The sequence below is a fragment of the Gadus morhua genome, chromosome 11 (genome assembly GCF_902167405.1).
Source record: "Gadus morhua chromosome 11, gadMor3.0, whole genome shotgun sequence".
In the NCBI taxonomy this organism is placed as follows: Eukaryota; Metazoa; Chordata; class Actinopteri; order Gadiformes; family Gadidae; genus Gadus; species Gadus morhua.
In genome coordinates this window covers 11,203,351-11,221,703 of record NC_044058.1, presented here as the reverse complement: position 1 = coordinate 11,221,703, position 18,353 = coordinate 11,203,351, and the positions used below count along the sequence as shown (strand labels likewise).

Sequence of the window (18,353 nt, the reverse complement as noted above, 5' to 3'; positions counted from 1 at the left end):
AAAGAGATGTATGGTTCCATACACGCTACCTCCTCAACAAACACCACCTTCTCCAAGGCACCACCTTCCCCAACACACGCCTATTCAGTCAGATACAGGATAAAACACACAGCGTGTATCAGTCAACTCTTCAGCTCGACACTGCTTCAGTGCATCGGTCTGTGTGTTACGTATAATGATATGAGTACTATGATCATTCCTGCTCTCCAGTGGATTTGCCTGATCCAACTTCCTTAATGCACGAGTCCGTCTGGAGTTACATTTGGAGACGCACAAGAATGTTAAAGGATTTCTACTTCTTTAATAACACATCTTATGAATACTACCACTACAACGTTTACTACTACTAATACCGCTACACATATATATGGTACCGTACTACTAGATCTTATACTGCTCGTCCTGCTGCTGCTACTACTACTACTGCTATGCACAAAATCCCACTATGCATGCAAAGCATGCAGAGGAAAGGAGAGGTAGATGGAAAGAGAGAGATTAATGAGAGATTAATGAGCTACAAGGATAGAGATGGATATGGAGATGGCTGAGGTAAAAGGATAGAGAGATGGATAAATGAGAGATCAATAAGGTTGATGGCTCGAGAGATGGTTGAGAGATGGCTGCGGTAAGTGTATGCAGACGGATGACAGATTGATGAGGTAGGTGGATGGAGATTGATGCGGTGGATGGATAGAAAGATGGAGGAGGTGGATGGAGGAGAAGGGATGCAGAGCAGGTGTGTGTTAAACGGATGCCCAGTGTGTCTTCATAAGACAGGCTTTGTGCTGCGCAGCGCACCGCCTACAAGAGTGCCCACATTTGCTCTCGAGCTACGTATGCACATGCTTACATGTGCTGGGCGACTGGCTGCGGACGGTGTGTGTGTGTGTGTGTGTGTGTGTGTGTGTGTGTGTGTGTGTGTGTGTGTGTGTGTGTGTGTGTGTGTGTGTGTGTGTGTGTGTGTGTGTGTGTGTGTGTTGAAAAGCTGCGCTTTTTCATTCAGAATGTAAATCTGATGTCAAGCTCAACAGCGAGGACAGAGAGAGAGCGAGAGGGAGAGAGAGAGCGTGCGTGCGTGGGTGGCACACAGCTTCCAGCCTTGAAAGAGGGAGAGAGAGAGAGAGAGAGAGAGAGGGAGAGAGGTAGATAGAGGCAGATGAACCGACACACACAGGGAGAAATGCACTGATATATATTGGGAAGGCAACACAGAAAGAGTGAAAGACAGATGCAGAGGAGGAGGAGAAAGGGAGAGATGAAGGTAGAGCGAGGCAGAGAAAATAGTGGTGCAAAGAGGGAGAGAGAGCGAGGTAGAAAGAGAGAGAGAGAGAGAGAGAGAGAGAGAGAGAGAGAGAGAGAGAGAGAGAGAGAGAGAGAGGGAGAGAGAGAGATAGAGAGAGAGAGAGAGAGAGAGAGAGAGAGAGAGAGAGAGAGAGAGAGAGAGAGAGAGAGAGAGAGAAAGAGAGAGAACAAGGCAGATACAAGGCTACGGTGCTTGCGTTTAAAATTGCATGTTAGTGTATGTGTTGGTGTTTGTGTCTGTCTGTCTGTGTGTGTGTGTGTGTGTGTGTGTGTGTGTGTGTGTGTGTGTGTGTGTGTGTGTGGTGTGTGTGTGTGTCTGTGTCAGTGTGTGTGTGTGTGTGTGTCTGTGTCAGTGTGTGTGTGTGTGTGTGTGTGTGTGTGTGTGGTTTGGAGAGGGGTTGTGTGTGTAGGAGGGACAGAGCGAAGGAGAGAGAGGGTGAGAGAGAGGGAGAGAAAGAAGGGGGCAAAGAGACAGAGATAAAGGTTTGGAGATGGTGTGGGTGTGTAAATTGTGCCTGAACGATGGGGGGGGGGGGGGGGGGGGGGGGGGGGGGGGGGGGTGTGTGTTTTGTAAAGATGAGCAGTTGGTTGCTCGTTGCCTGCTGAACCAGGAACCTGGTATACTCAGCCTGCTCCTACCATGATGCCTGCTGCTGTACCACCACCACCACCACCACCACCACGCCCCCCAACCTCCAACACCTCCACCAGCATGACCACAAACTCCCCCTATTGCATCATCCTGCTTACTTTCACCTCAGGGTATTTTAACCCGCTTCTACCGTCATGAAGCTCTACCACCTCTACTAGCTCCAACACTTCCCCTGCCTTCACCCCAGTCCAAACCCTACCCTCACCCACACCACACCTATACCTGAGCTCCCACATCCTCCGGCCAACTGTAAGCCTGACTCTGCAGCACACAGGGTTATGAATAATAACACAATGGTGAGATATTAAAATTGAAAAGAAATAAATAAAAGCCCAATGGAACAGGTCGGACCATTAGTACCCAATAGACGCAGTGTACCTAATAGGTAGACTGTACCCAATAGACGCAGTGTACCTAATAGGTAGACTGTACCCAATAGACGCAGTGTACCTAATAGGTAGACTGTACCCAATAGACGCAGTGTACCTAATAGGTAGACTGTACCCAATAGACGCAGTGTACCTAATAGGTAGACTGTACCCAATAGACGCAGTGTACCTAATAGGTAGACTGTACCCAATAGACGCAGTGTACCTAATAGGTAGACTGTACCCAATAGACGCAGTGTACCTAATAGGTAGACTGTACCCAATAGATGCAGTGTACCTAATAGGTAGACTGTACCCAATAGATGCCGTGTACCTGATAGGTACAAAGAGTGCTGATGACACACAGCCACCAACATTATTCAAAAGCATGAACTGAAACTCCACAACAGCCATTTATGTATCATCTGCATCTGCGGCCAGAAGAAGCCAGAAGAATGTTGGCAAAATCAGCAACGCTCAAGGTGGGCGATTTCCGAGTCGATTGGTTGAGAACCTCTCTCAAGTAGCGGGGGTTTATCCCGGAGTAATCCACCTTGATGTCTCCCATCTGTCTGAACACAAGCAATCACGCAAAGATCTGCCATGGCTCATTGCATTTGAACGTCTTGCTCATGCAAGCAGGAACTGTACATAATTACATAACCAGATGCAACCGCTATCACGCTGATTGACTCGACAAGGATCTGATTCAAGAGTTCAACATATGTGCATGCAGGGAGTGACAACGTAGGAACAGTTTCTAATACACAAAGTGGACTTGATGGAAGCATGCGTTTCCCGTGCCTAAGTCTCTCCAAGAAGAGTTGAACTACAAATTACATAACTTAGCCCTCGGAGATTACATCACCGCGAGTGGCACAGAGGAGAGGGCTGACATCATCGCAAACCCTACACAACCATGGCAACCGGCGCAGAGAGTTGACATCACTCTAAGCGGGCCAAAAGCTCAGGTGCTGTATTGTACTGTATGTATGAATAAATCATAAATCTTATCAAAGGGAGTAAATGTATGATGAATTGCATGCATTTAGCCACTTTTAACCACACCAAGTGCCCCTCAATGCTGTTTTCTCTTCATGCATGCACACTTGCCTCACAGAAAAATGCACATAAGGCAGCACCCATGGCAACACCCACACCACATGGTCAGAAGCAGTTAGGAATTAAATGCATCCCATTTACATTTACATAACATTGACATTGCATACAAATGCATCGCTCAAGGAACACAAACCAGAGAATCAAACAAGCAAAATCTTTAACTGCATAATGAATATAATATGTATTTCTCTGAATCGTCATCAGCTTTTTCAATGTACTGCACTCTCTGTACTTTCATGGAATGACGTGCGTGTGGGCGTGAGAGTGCTGGTGTGGTTCCTACCGAGGCTGGCTGGGGTAACTTTGTGTCCAGACTCCTAGATACTTCTGTCAACTCCAGTAGAGTCCAGTACAGACCGGGCAGGTCTCAGGGGCAACCAGTGACCTCCTACTGGAGATCCAATCAGTGAGGAACGCTTTATTCCACTGGGCCGACAGTATCAGACCATAACAGTCGGTAACAGACAGTCAGCCGTCTGACAGTGTGCAGACCGAGCGCCTCACGCCTCAGCTCTGCGCTCCATCGTCTTCGACAGCTGAGTCGCGCGGTTCCCCCGGGGTCGATCTGTGTGTGTGTGTGTGTATCCACAAGCACGGCAAGGGGGTGGTAGTTGTGCGGTCGTGTAGCTGTGTCTTTGTGACCATGTGCGATTGATTACACACACGTGTGTGTCTCCGTGCCGTCGCTGATCACATGACCAGTCCCCGGTGACGATATTGCTGATTGGCAACACAGAAACAGTGCTAATAATCTTCTTCGAAGCGACGAATGAGAAGAAAGAGGAAAAAAATAATTGCAGTTCCAAGCCCCAAGCCGGTGCAAATATATTGCGCTGGTGCAGCTTCCAAAAATACCCCCAAACACCACCCACGCCGCCCTGCCACCGCTCACGGATGGATGGGAGAGGATCTAAAATCAATTCGCTGCCGTTAAATATTAAACACACAAATATGTCTATGAATTAATAATGTGTCTTCAGCCCAGACTCTGAGGACACCTGGCAAACAGGGCTCTCCATCTTAAAAGGTCTCCAGAATTGTATTAGGTGACATGAATATTCATGAGGAACTCAACCACTATTCCTTTGACTAAATCCGTTCGATTCTTGATGCATCACAAAGTGGTCAATGTGCATGCTTTTAAGTGCCCTGCGAGAAAGTTGTAAAGGTTCAGGGGAGAAGTGTGCAGTCCCGTCCCTCTCCGGGAAAAAGTGCTGAATTTGACGTGGCCCCAAAGTGCCACTTTAGATGGGACTAGGGGAAGGCGGCACGGCGGTAACTAGGACACTCATAGTTCATCTCCCATCCTCGCTCTAATTAGTGAGCAGAAAAAAACCCAGGGAACAACAAACAGTCCCGGAGCAGCGGCGAGCGTTAGAAATTCACACTGATGTCCCGCTCATTCCTCCACCACCTCCTCTTTCCGGCAGCCAAAGTTTCCTCCTGCGCCGGCGGCAGCTCCTCCGTGACGGGCTCCTCCTCTCGGATGCGTCGCCGCCCTCCCTCCCCGAAGCCCCCGACCCTCGCCGCGTGCTGAGTAGCAACCCCGCTGCCGTTTCCTCGGTAACCTACAAGAGATCCACTGAAGCGAATTTCTCTCATCTTTTAGAATATGAATGTGTGTCTTTCACAATGTGGTGTTTTTTTTTCCCGCTGATTCAATTCTTTGCACCCGACAGCCTGAAATGTTAATGTGAAAATAATGACGAACCCCCCCCCCCCCCCCCCCCGCTGAGATTCTTCGTTCTAAATGAGTTTCTCCAACAACCGAATGTTGGGCATTTGGTACTCACTTGATATAGGTCTATGTCACTTGGGTGTCTCTCTCCCTTTTTGTATTTCTACGTGTCTGCGTGCACGTTGCCATGGGTGTGTATTGTGTTGTTTATGCATGTGTGAATGTGATCAAGAGAAAGAGAAAGAGACAGAGACAGAGACAGAGACAGAGAGAGAGAGAGAGAGAGAGAGAGAGAGAGAGAGAGAGAGAGAGAGAGAGAGAGAGAGAGAGAGAGAGAGAGGGAGAGGGAGAGAGAGGGAGGGTGTGTGTGTGTGTGGCAATTAACGGCGCAGGATGACAACGTGCATGTCCCGTCTGCACCGCGGGTAGCCAAGTCTCTGGAGGGTCATGCTCAAGACAAGATCCAAATCGTCAGTTAGAGAGAAACAGAAAATCCAGAGCGTAAACGACAGAACACAGGCAAGGACCTCAGTGAAACCTGTAAACCAGCCAAAAGTGTGCCCAAAAATCAAGCCAAAGACCATTGGAGAAATAAGCGGTCTGTTCCACAATCTGCAAAAACCCAAAGTGGACGATTTCCCAAGTCTGACAGAGTCGCAAGGGAGTCGACTGTGTTGTTTGAGTCCCTCTCTCGCTCTGTGAGTAGCGCGTTGCTCTGCTAGTAATCCACCTCACACTGGGCAAGTACCGTGAAGCCTCCTGTCTGAAGGGAAGCGACCGCGCACAGGTGAGCGCTACGGCTCACAGAAGAGCAGCGATGCCTCGCACGGACATCCTGTTTCCTCTCCCTCCCTTCTCTCCTCCCACTCTCTCTCTTCTCTCTCTCTGTCTCTCTCACTCTGGCTTCTGACGTTCTCTCACTTTCTGCCTCCTCTCTCTCTCTCTTCTCCACTCGCTCATGGTCCCTTGCTCCCTTCCATGTATCTCTCTCTCTCTCTCTCTCTCTCTCTCTCTCTCTCAGATGGGATGTGAAGCGATTTTAAGGAATAATAAGAAACCTACTACTCTCTCTCTCTCCCTCCCATTTCTTTACACCACTGCCCCTACCTCTGATTATCACACACACACCAACGCAACCGCAGAATAAACACATACACACACACACCAACGCAACCGCAAAATCAACACACACACACACACACACAAACACATAATACACAAACACACACACACACACACACACACTATCTCTCACACTCAGCAGTAGAAGGTTCAGAGCTAGGGGCAAGTGTGTGGGAGGGCTGAGCGCACAGCAGAGAGATGCAGCCTGCTCATGCATGAAGTGCACTCACACAAATACACACACACACACACACACAAACACACGCACACACGCACACACACACACACACACACACACACACACACACACACACACACACACACACACACACACACACACACACACACACACGCACACAAGCACTTAGAGACGTGCACAATCACAAACATACACACGCACATGAACAAACATACATGCACACAAATAGAGGCAAAACAGACACTTACACACACATGAGTGCAAATGTACACACACACACGCCTGCACACGCACCCCCACAGATACTACAGGCAAAAGAATCATCAAATAATGAGCAATCAGAATTTCAATACTAATTTCTTCGCTCTTGACGTGCACTCACTTCATAATTTCCCAAGTGTTCCTGCGCTGTTTAATAGGAACATGTTCAAAAATGCTGCTCAGATATGGTCACACCATAACCCCAGTCGGCAGTCATGAAAGCAATTATGCAAATCAACCACAACGTGCACACCTAAACTCTGTATGAGGCGATCAGGGTATCCTGCACCACACCAAGCAATAATCTCTCTCTTCTGACAACCTTAACACACCACACCACCAATAGCACTTTCAGCTCAAGACAAACATACCGTTTCTCACAGGGGGCAAAAATAAGAGATATTATAGATCTGTTTCCATGACAACTGTCCGCGTGGCCCAACTTATTTTCCTTCTTTCTAAAAGAACATCTTAAGGTGTGGAGTTTCTGTTCCGCCAATCAACCACTGCTGTGAGCCCTTGGATCTGGGTGAAGACCAGCCCCTGAAACAGTTTGGCTTCATGAGCAGCATTCTGCGATAGCGACAGCTAGTTTACCCCCTGCTGGCTGTTGTCCTCCGTTCCCCGCCCCTCATTCCTCTACTCTCCATCTCGCTCTTGTGTTGTATTATCTCGGTCCACTCCTCCCGCTTCATCTATCTTTCTTCTCCCTCTCTTTCTTTCTATGCTAGTCCTCTCTTCTTTCTCTTCCTCCAAAGCCTCTCTCAACTCTCTTCCTTGGTCTGTGTGGCTGCTCTATAATTATTTCCATGGTTACCATTAGGGACGTGAACCTACGCCTAATCCAGTGTGGTAGTATCTCTTTCTCTCTTTCTCCCCTCTCCCCCTCTATATATCTATCCTCTCTCCCTTCCTCACTTCCTTTCCTCGCTTCCTCCCATCTCCCCTCCCCTTTCTCCACCTCTCCACTCTTCTCTCCAACTACATCATCTCATCCTTCTCAGCTCTTCTCATGCACCCTCCTCGCATAACTTCCTGTCTTCTTGTCCTTCTCTCATCCTCCCCTTTCTCTGCTCTCCAGCCTCTGTCTCTTCTTCTCTTATTCGGGGGACAGATGTATGCGTCTTTTCAAATTAATTTCTTCAATGCACGCATTCGTCCCTTTTCTACAGTTGAAAAAAAAAAGTAAGTTGGCATAAAACCAGATTTAAATTGCCTCAGGCCAAAGTTAAATTCAATTATTGACTGTTCTGTCTACATCCATCCATCTATCCATCTAGCCTTCCAACTGTACATCAATCCATCCATACATCCCTCCATCTATGTCTAATTTCCCAGTGGTAGTGGATACTAGTAGTGCTCAAGGAGCAGGATGAATCCTGTTTGCTGAGGTTCTCTTGAGCCAGGCTGGTAGGGTGGTTTTGTAGTCGGGCCCTGTGTGTCTAAACCCCGGGGTAGGGGGAGAAGGAAAAGAACCATGCAGGGTTTCCCTACCTTTGGTCATTTCATGGCCCGTCACATCTGGAAATTGATTCATTCTAATAGGATAAGTGCAGCCCGTTCATAGTGACCGCGAGGATCTCGCTCTCAGATGTCCCCCCCCCCCCCCCCCCCCCCCACCCCACCCCTAGGATGTCCTCAGCTGTGACCCCGAGAGAGGAGGACCACATCAAATCGGCTGCAGAGAAGAAAGAGGTAGTGATGTGCCTTCACCTGTCCTGAGCTCACCTGTCCTAAGCTCTCTTGTTCTATCCTCACCTGATCTAACCTCACCTGTCACACCTCATCTGTCCGGACCGAACCCCACCGAACCCCAACTGCCCCCACCTTTCTGACCTCACCAGTCCAATCTTGCCTGTCTAACCTCATCCGACTCACCTCATCCGACTAAGCTAGTTTGTCCTGACCTCACCTGACCCCAGAACCCCTGTCCAACCCCGATGTTCTACCTCACCCAAACCAACCTCACGTGTCCTGACTTCACCTGAACCAACCTCACCTGTGCTGACATCACAGACTTCAACTGTACCATCCTCACCTGCCCTTGCCTATCCACACCTTTTACATTCTCACCTTAACCCACCTCACCTGTCCTGTCCTGTCCTCACCTGATCTGAACTCACCCGTCCTGACCGCACCCCTCCTGACGTCCCCGGTCTAACCTTACCTGTCTCACGTCACCTCTTCTCACCTGCGCTGACATTACCTGTCTGACATCGCCTGTCTAGCCTCACCTGTTTGTCCTTACTTGTCACACTCACCTCTCTTCCCTCCAATGTCCCGACACAGAGGCTCATTGGACCGGTGTCCCTTCCCATAGTGCCCCTCCCTGGTACTGCGGCACGGTGGTTCTGCAATGGCTCGGGAATCTTTTTGGAGGGTTGTCTATCTAGTGCTTGTTTGTTCTGTCTAATTTTAGTTCGTCCCAGTTCATTAATCTTGTGTGTTCTCGTGACGTCAGTTGACAATCCACAAAGTTTGTTGTGATCACCATCTGGAGTCTCCTAATGTTCACAACAGGAACTTTAGATTATAATAAAAGCTAGAAATGTAATCGGTAAAATAAAATATTTTACCCAACATCCTTCTCCCGCTATTAATCATTCTGTCCCCTTTCCGTGACTAATTTCCTGTCCGAGATCAATAAACTGTCTAATCTTATTTGGATGGGGTTAACTTTAATACCTCATCAGAACTGAGACAAACACAAAATGTAATGGGTTTTACCAAACGTGTGATATGCTACGATTGTGTGGAAAAAAAAAATAAAAAAAAAATAAAAAAAATAAAGCCCACAGTCCACCTGTGAAGATGGAGGACTGTGAATCCATCTGAACTAAACAACCCCCAGCCCCATATAAACTGCTGGGACTTCTTCTCCATTTTGCTTCAAATAAAAATCAAGCCTCAGCCTAAGAACCTGAGGGTGTTTTATAAAGACGGTATTGACAGGAAAAAAAACAAATATGTTTATAGCCATATCTGCAGAAAGAGAAGCACGATCAGGAGATCCAGCTGAGTTGCAACACTGGTATGCATAGATTGTAAGCAATGTGTAGCCTGAAATAATCCCGCCCGTTCTGCCTATGCTAGTGAATGAAATGTGCTCCTTGTGGGGCGTCTGCAGACCGACCTTGCCGACCCTGTCACCACCAATAGAGGAGCTGTTAACACTGCAGGTGGGGGCCTGGTGGGAGGCAGCTCCCCCAGGGGGGATGGGGGGGAAGACAGGGGGAGGGGAAGACAGGGCAGGGACAGTAAACCAAAACAACAACAAACAGTGGAGCCCTTACGAGAAGAGATGGTGTGGTCCCCATATCCAACCACTCTAAGCTATTACATTGTATTGACCACATAAGGATGTTTTACATCAATGTGATGGAACACACACAAAAAACACATACCCACACGCACACACACACCCAGACACAGTCCTACAGTTGCAGACAGACATCCAATACAAAATGTTGACATATGTTAAAACTAGAGATGGGGTGGCAGAGAGAGAATGAGCTGGCAGCTGTCCATCCACCTACACCCTGGATACGCTGTGGAAGATGACCAGCTAGACACACAGCTTCACATCTCTCTTGACAAAAACACGCTCTCTACAATACTCTCTCGACAATACTCTATCTAGGATAATCTCTCTACAACCAGAATCTATCTCTACAACAGCAGTCTCTCGACAACCATACTCTCCCTCTACAACAGTATGCTCTCCTCAACAATACTCTACAGTATTGGTAGTATTCTCTCTGTAATGCTTGCCCTACAACCATACTCTCTGTACAACAATACCAACTCTTCAACAATACTCTCTGTACAACAATATCGTCTCTTCAACAATACTGTCTCTTCAACAATACCGACTCTTCAAAAATACTCTCTGTACAACTGTCTCTTCAACAATACTCTCTCCAACAATACCGTCTCTTCTACAATACAGTCTCTTCAACAATACCTTCCCTTCAACAATACTGTCTCTTCAACATTACAGACACTTCAACAATACTCTCTGTACAACAATACCGTCTCTTCAACAATACTCTCTACAACAATACCGTCTCTTCAACAATACTCTCTACAACAATACCGTCTCTTCAACAATATTCTCTACAACATAACTGTCTCTTCAACAATACTGTCTCTTCAACAATACCCACTCTTCACAATACTCTCTGTACAACAATACCGTCTCTCAAATGCAAAATATTCTCTCTTAAATAATCTCTACAATACGGTCTCTTCAAAAATACTATCACTACAAGAATACTCTCACAACAACTATACTGAAGTCGGTACAACATTACGCTCTTTACAAGAATACTCTACAACGACACACTCTGTAAAACAATACTAGGTCCAAAACAATACTCTGTAAAATAGTCTGTAGCAGGTTCCGGTAAAACAAAGTACCTCACATTAAACCAAAACGGGTGAAATTAATAAACAGAATCATAAGGAAAAACGAGGATAAAATAAATGAAATCAATTTGAATCATTAACATTTGGAAGGTCAACTGATAAAAGCTGTTTCTGCAGAGAATTGCAAATGAGAGAAAAGATTGCAAGCTCTCCAGGAGATCAAGTCACTCTTTGTATGAAGTCACACACACACACACACACGCACACGCACACGCACACACACACACACACACACACACACACACACACACACACACACACACACACACACACACACACACAATCTCACACACACATACAGACACACACACTTGACTACACAGTGTATGTGCTCATCAGCTGATAGTAAGACACAGTAGAGATGTTGGCCTGACAACACCAGTCTTTCTTCTCGCTTTCTCTCTCTATCACTGCCTTTGTTTACCATTTACATACAGTATATACAAATGTCTCTTTCTCTCTATCACTATCACCATACCTCTCCTTCTCTTCTATCCCTCTCTATGTCCCTTTTTTTTTATCCTCCATCATTCTGCACTCTTTAGGTTGATCCCTTCTCTCATTTATTGTCACCTTCAGCTCTCATTCTGTCTTTCACATAATTTCTCTCTGCTCCTCATTATTTTACGATGGTCTAGCTGTTTCCAGGTGTTATTCGGCAAATATAAGGCTTAATCCGAAACATTAATTTGATCTGGATTCATTTAACAAGGCAGATGAAATTCTTGAAGTTAAAACAAGCTAAAAGTATCTACCATCTCTTGTCCATGACTGGACAGAAATACGCAAATTTGCTGATGTCATTCGTTCATGTTTTCATCTTCATATACTGTTGTACAACCAACAAAAAACAGCTAACCACAGTGAGATATTTCTTAGATAGAAAACAACATGGTCCATAGATGTCACAAAATACCAGTTGGTAACGTTGGAATGTTGAATGTTCTAGGTAACCATGGAAACATCAAGTGTCAATAGGCTGTGGAATTACAGCCTGTCTAATCCAACCTTACTCGCAATCCTTAAAATGACAACTTAAATTAATTTTATTTCACTTTTACTCTCTGACACTGGCAGCACGATGACAGCACTGTCGCCATGCCAACCTCAAAGTTCCCTGCAATAAACTCTTGCTTCTATGTCTATTTTTACATCCTTTTGTTGGTGTGGATGCAGCGCAAAGCAGCAACTTCCTCAACCTCGTCTTCTTTACACTCTCCGGTAAAGACGAAGAACACAAACTGAGTTAGTGCAATGGCCGAGGCGATCATAGCATACACGATTCATTGAGATATCTAACACTGTAAGATCAGAGTCTTTGGTCACTGGGTCAAGGACTGGTATTTCTGAGCCTCAGTGCACCTTCCTACCATGCTCCTAACCAAGTGGGTAACATTTGACAATGTAGGCCTACAATAATTGACCAATAAATCACATTTGGTATTAAAGTAATATTCATCAACTAAAAATTAACTAACAGTTGATGGTCTTGTAATAATGTATTAATGGTGTTCATGTTAACCAAGGTATTAATTCATACATAATTTATTTGGGTTAGCCAATAAATAAATGTATAAATGAATAACTTAGTTAACAAATCATATACCTTGGATAAAATGAACACCATTAGTAAATGATTACTGGAAAATGAGTTAACTGTAAGTTTAGTGTTAGTTAATCCTTATTACTTAATCCTTGGTTAATTTAGTCCTGGGTTAATCTAGTTCTTGATTAAAATAGTCAGGGGTTATTCTAGTCCCCGGTTAGCTAGTCCTGGGTTATTCTAGTCCTGCAAATATACAAGTCCTGGGTTAATCTAGGGCTTGGTTGGTCCAGTAGTCCATCGAGACACTGGTCTTGACGATATTATTTTACACCTAGCTCAATTCATCATAAATAACCAGAACCAGTCCTGGGTTGGGCTATAAGTGGATCAGAACAGTCCTGGGTTAGACTTATAGTCCATGGAGAGTTTTTTACACTAACCAAGCTCCATTCATCATCTCGGTGCAGGTACAGAAGGTCCCCAATGACGGGAGATCAGAGGAAAAGTGTGAGGATGTGTGCACGATTATATTCCTGTATGTGTGTGTGTGTGTGTGTGTGTGTGTGTGTGTGTGTGTGTGTGTGTGTGTGTGTGTGTGTGTGTGTGTGTGTGTGTGTGTGTGTGTGTGTGTGTGTGTGCGTGTGTGTGTGTGTGTGTGTGTGTGTGTGTAGGTATGTGTGTGTGTGTGTGTGTGTGTGTGTGTGTGTGTGTGCGTGTGTGCGTGTGTGTGTGTGTGTGTTTGTGTGTGTGTTTGAGTATGTGAGACTGTGTGTGTGTGTGTGTGTGAGCATCTGCCTGTGGGACATTCTGTATTTTTGTGTGTGTGTGCGTGTGTGTGTGTGTGTGTGTGTGTGTGTGTGTGTGTGTGTGTGTGTGTGTGTGTGTGTGTGTGTGTGTGTGTGTGTGTGTGTTAGTGTGTGGCACCCTCTGGCAGACCCTCCCAGAGAGCGTGTCTCTGCGGTTGGGAGGGCGCTTAATCCCGGGACCTCTGAGCACGGCGAGCCGGCACACGAGCGTCAATCAAGCGGAGGTCCCGTCGGCTTCCTCCTGCTATCCCCAACCTTTGGTGAGCTATAAAGGCATCACAACAGCCGAGTGCTGCGCTGAGCGCCTGCATTATGTAACCATTTGCATAGAGCAGGTTGCGGGGGGTTGCGGGGGGGGGGGGGGGGGGGGGAGCTTGTTTCCTGTCTTTCCAGAGATGTACACTGCAACGTGAGCGCGGTATGCGAGCTGTCAAACATTAACTGAATGTTGGATAATGTCGACAAAATGCTACACAAGCACTGAAGTTATTATTATGACACTGGCACTGAAAGAGGCGGATTTGGAGAGAAGTGTTCTCATTCCAATGTGTTCTATAAAGATGACAGACAATTTTGTTTGTTTTACTGAACTGAATCATTCCTACTCTCGCCTGTTCTCAAATTCATTTGTAATGTAATCCTGGTAGGAAGAAATGCCTCTCCTCTGTCAGAGAGAGCGGTGCATGTAAAAGCCTCCTGTTAATGTAAACATTTACAAGTCAACACTGTCCTTTTATCGTCATGGTTTCCCTGAACGTGGATCGGCGAGACCAGTAGTTAAAATGTTGAAACTTGCTAACAGAGTTTTTCTACACACCTTAAGTCTACTTACGAAACATTCTTCTTTACAGCCCTCTTAATAAAGTTAAGAGGGCTTAAGGCTGGCGTGTGTCTCCATGGTGAAATACTTAACGCCAGAGTGTTGGGGATTTAACCCTGAGTTAGGGGGGGGGGAAAGGGGGTATCAGTCACTGTGTCCGTCACGCGGGGAAACAACCCTACAGCAGCTACGCGTTTGTATTCATTTCCTGTCCTGACAGCCAGCCGGCAGCATGACTCAGCAAATCACGGCAAAGACAAGAACAAGAAAAATGAGGCAGACGGAAGGAGACAGAGCGAGAGAGAGACGGAGAGAGAAAGAAGAAGGGTTTCAGACATGACCCGTCAGTCTTGTGTAACGTTGTAACCTGGAATGCATTGCTACATCCAATTCAGCTCTCGCTGACGTAAAATCTGAAATAATCAAAATTCTTCTCCTCATCTCCAAAGTGCTCCTCTAAAGTAACCGTCACCCGAGATTAAGCCCTTGACGTAGTTACTTACACAAGCCCCCCCCCCACCCCTGCGGTAATGCATTGGGTCAGTTGAGACATTATTCCCCCTTTGGTGTGATTCCTTTTCTAATTTTATGCTTCAGTAAAGTACATGATTCTATCAGCATGTTTTAGTATACTAGTGCAGTGTTTCTCAAATGGGGCTATGCGTTCCCCTACTTTGAAGGATTGAAGGGCTTACTAGGAAAATGTACAAAAATCTGAATCTGGATAAAACTTAAATATAATTGTGTAAATCTGAATATTTATATAAATAAGTTCAGTAAATCTTTCCAATGAATGACCACAATCATAAGTGAAGCACAACTCTACTTGAACTCCAACTGTAAGTACTCATACAAACAGTTTATGATTCATGTATATCAAAACATGCACATACATTTCTCTCCCCCAAATGTTTCGGACCGGTATAGGGGAGCCTATATCTAAGAGGCCGTGAATTAGTCCATTAGTTGAGGACCACTGTGCTAACAGGTTGGTTGTTAATGATTTAATGACAAGTGTATCCATGAAGCTTTTGAGGTCAGATGAAGAGAAACGGCTTGTAAGTGTGTAAGTGTAAGTGAAACACTTTTCTGATAATCAAGGGACAGGATGCTGTAGCTGCCAAAAAGCAATTAACTTGAAGAAAAAGGAAAAGCATATTTAATACTGCATATTTATGACTTTCCGTTGGTCTCTGTGTTCTTTTAATTATCCTATGGGGAATGGGGCCACAATATCAATTATTTGTTTTTCCTATTAATGTTGTACTCAGTAAACTTTAGTGACAATATAGTAATTCATATAAAATATTTAAAAAAAACTCACACCAAACTCACACCAAACATTACACGCAAGAGTTTTATTTTGTTTTGATGGCAGACTTCAGGCATGACTGGATATATTAAGTTCTTTGAAACTTGGAATTATTATAAAAATAATAATTCACACTAAATGTATTCTCACATTGTATTGCTTTTGTTCTTACACTGTGCCTTGGGAGATATTTGTGCTTAATATCTGTGGTTGGCAAATAGTCAAAGAAGAGCGTTGATATACAATGATAGACATGTACCCCTCTGCAAGTCAGGCTACCCTACTCCAAAAAACAATGCTCCAGCCTATCAGATCAAGGTACTTCTACAAACCAACTTCACCTTAGACAACCTCAGTGAGGAGATAGACGACAGTAGGAATTAGTGAATGAAGAGGCAAACAGGGAGAGGTAAAAATACCCTGAAAACCTCTTTACTGGTTGACATTGTATTGAGTCAAATGTTGACGCCATCCCGGCTTCACAGTGTTTTGGAGGGCACGCCACAGGGAATGTAATTTAGATAATACGCTTTTCAATTGAGCAGCCTCAGAGAAAGTCAATCTAGGATGCGAACGCACAACAGTAAAGGCCAAATTCATTAATGAGCGTCATCTATCTCAAACAGCTAATGAAAGGGAGGATAAACATCAGATTAGCTTTTCCCAGAATTCACCAATCTGCACAAAACTTTGTTTCAACAGCTTTAATCTGCCCTTCATAACCTTTGCATTGCACCAACTGCTTTGTAAAACTTTTTTACAAAGCAGTTTTTTGCAGTTTTCTACTGTAACTTCCAATGTCACTTTAGTTCAAAAGTTATTTGAACAGCTGTTGAACTTGTCTAAAGAATAAAACCAATCGATCGACAGTTCAATCCACCAGAGCTGGTTTTCTTTTCTAAAGCTAATTTGATGTTTGAGGGAAAAGGACTGAGAAAATTAACAAGAGATCTTAATTCTATTTTATTTTGATGGCCATTTGACAGTAGTAAGACACCATGTATTGGTTTGAGTTCAAATAATCAAGGTTTTATTCAAGGGCAAAGGGGAGTTTAGGGGTTTCGAACATAAAGGGTACCATTCCTCGAATGGGGTTTCAGGCTTGGACTGGAGCCTGCTTCAACAACAGGGTGTGATCCGTAAGGGAAGGCACACAACAGTGGACTATCACTCCTCAATATACTTTTTATTTTTTCTTAGCTTGCTGCTCAGAGCTGCTTACTGTTTTCTCTGGATGCCTGCATGGCACCTGGACAGCAGGGCGAGACTCCTGGCTATGTAGCTGCCAAAGAGTTTGTTTCCATGACTGGAAGGTGTTCCTCTGTGCCAATCAAGCAGCAGCTGCGTTATAGCACTGATTAAGGATGACTTGGCCTAATTTCAATGGCTGCTGTCCGGGGTCCTGAATCCCTCCTAGTGGAGGGTCAGGTCCTCAGTAGTCTGGCTGAGCGGAAATGGACAGCGTCTATAGCGCTAGCGTCGGATTCCACCGCTACTCCTCCCCTTCCTGTTGCTGGCTTTCCCGTATTGTACTCTCCCTCAAACTCGGAAACTAGGCAGCATTGCGAGTTTTGACATTGATTTAACCAATGAACCGATCCGTTCCACTTCACAATAGCACCTATTTGTTTAACAGCGTTCTACAAGAACCACATATAAATGTTAAAACGTCTGTCGTTTTGATAGGTCTCGTGAGCTCCTCAAGGGCCAAAGTGTACGGTGTCTTGACATCATTGTGAGAAAGAAACAAACAATGTTTGTTCTTTTTAACTATAAAAGGATCTTCACATAGGCGACATACATCTTTAATCGTTTTTTGTGGCGTTTGCGGTTGGGATTGAGCCATCTCTCTGACAGCCTCTGAACGTGAAGGCGTTCATCAAAATAATATTCCCTCCGGCACTATTTTGCATGGACACCGCTGCTGCTCCCCGGGGTTAGCCCCGCCCTAGGCGATTGTGATTGGTTTAAAGAAATAAAAACAGGCCAGCCCAGTTTCCCCCCGGATAGAGGCTCTGAATAGTGTGGTTCCAGACCATTCTACTTGCTGTAGTTTGGTCTGGCTTTGTGAGACTAGGTCCTTAGCGTCCTTTTTCGTCCTCACTTGTGTGTTCAGCAGCGATTTAAAATAAGGTAAGATGCCACTTTATGGTTTTATTTGTTACGGAAATTGTCCTGTGCCATAGTGAGACAGACAATTAACCAATAAAGACAGACATTCGTACTGGTAAAAGGAGCTATTTAAATGCTGCTGTCCAAACAGAAAAGGCAGATACACGTACCCATGAGCAGACTGCTTTAACTGGCTGCGCATTTCATGGTCTGGATCACAAATCCTCCTAAAACAAATGGCTGTCTACACCCTTTTCCAACTCTATCCAGGTTAAAATTAACAGGGATTTTAGTCTGCACATATATTGATGTACTGCAATCCATTCATCTACTCCATTTGATTCAAACAGCCTCAAAGAGTCCTTCATTGAGTGATATAATCAACCGTTATGTGTCACTCTGTAGACAGCATCTTCCATAATAACGGAAACGTTTTTATCCCGTACAACAACACTTACTTGTGTTTATGGTAACTATTTGAAACAACGGACAAAAGGAAGCGACAGATTACTACTATTACTTATCTTGTCACCACGGTGCATTGCTCATCAAGAAGTTCATTTGCATGTATCCTCTTAGGCTGCACGACAAATATACAGCTGTAGATCAATGTCTTCATTAAAGA

At 45.1% G+C, this 18,353-nt stretch overlaps 1 protein-coding gene across 10 annotated transcripts in view; it reads right to left on the bottom strand.

The window, feature by feature from the left end:
- Positions 1-18,353, bottom strand: part of syngap1b (synaptic Ras GTPase activating protein 1b) — a 133,477-nt gene that overhangs the window by 51,823 nt on the left and 63,301 nt on the right. The window contains exon 1 of one of the 10 annotated variants that reach the window (XM_030370667.1): positions 3,728-5,153. The exons of the other annotated variants lie outside the window; for them this stretch is intronic. The gene's annotated coding sequence lies outside the window, so the exon portion shown is untranslated. Of the gene's footprint in view, positions 1-3,727; positions 5,154-18,353 lie in introns of those variants that run through there. 10 annotated transcript variants of the gene reach the window in all.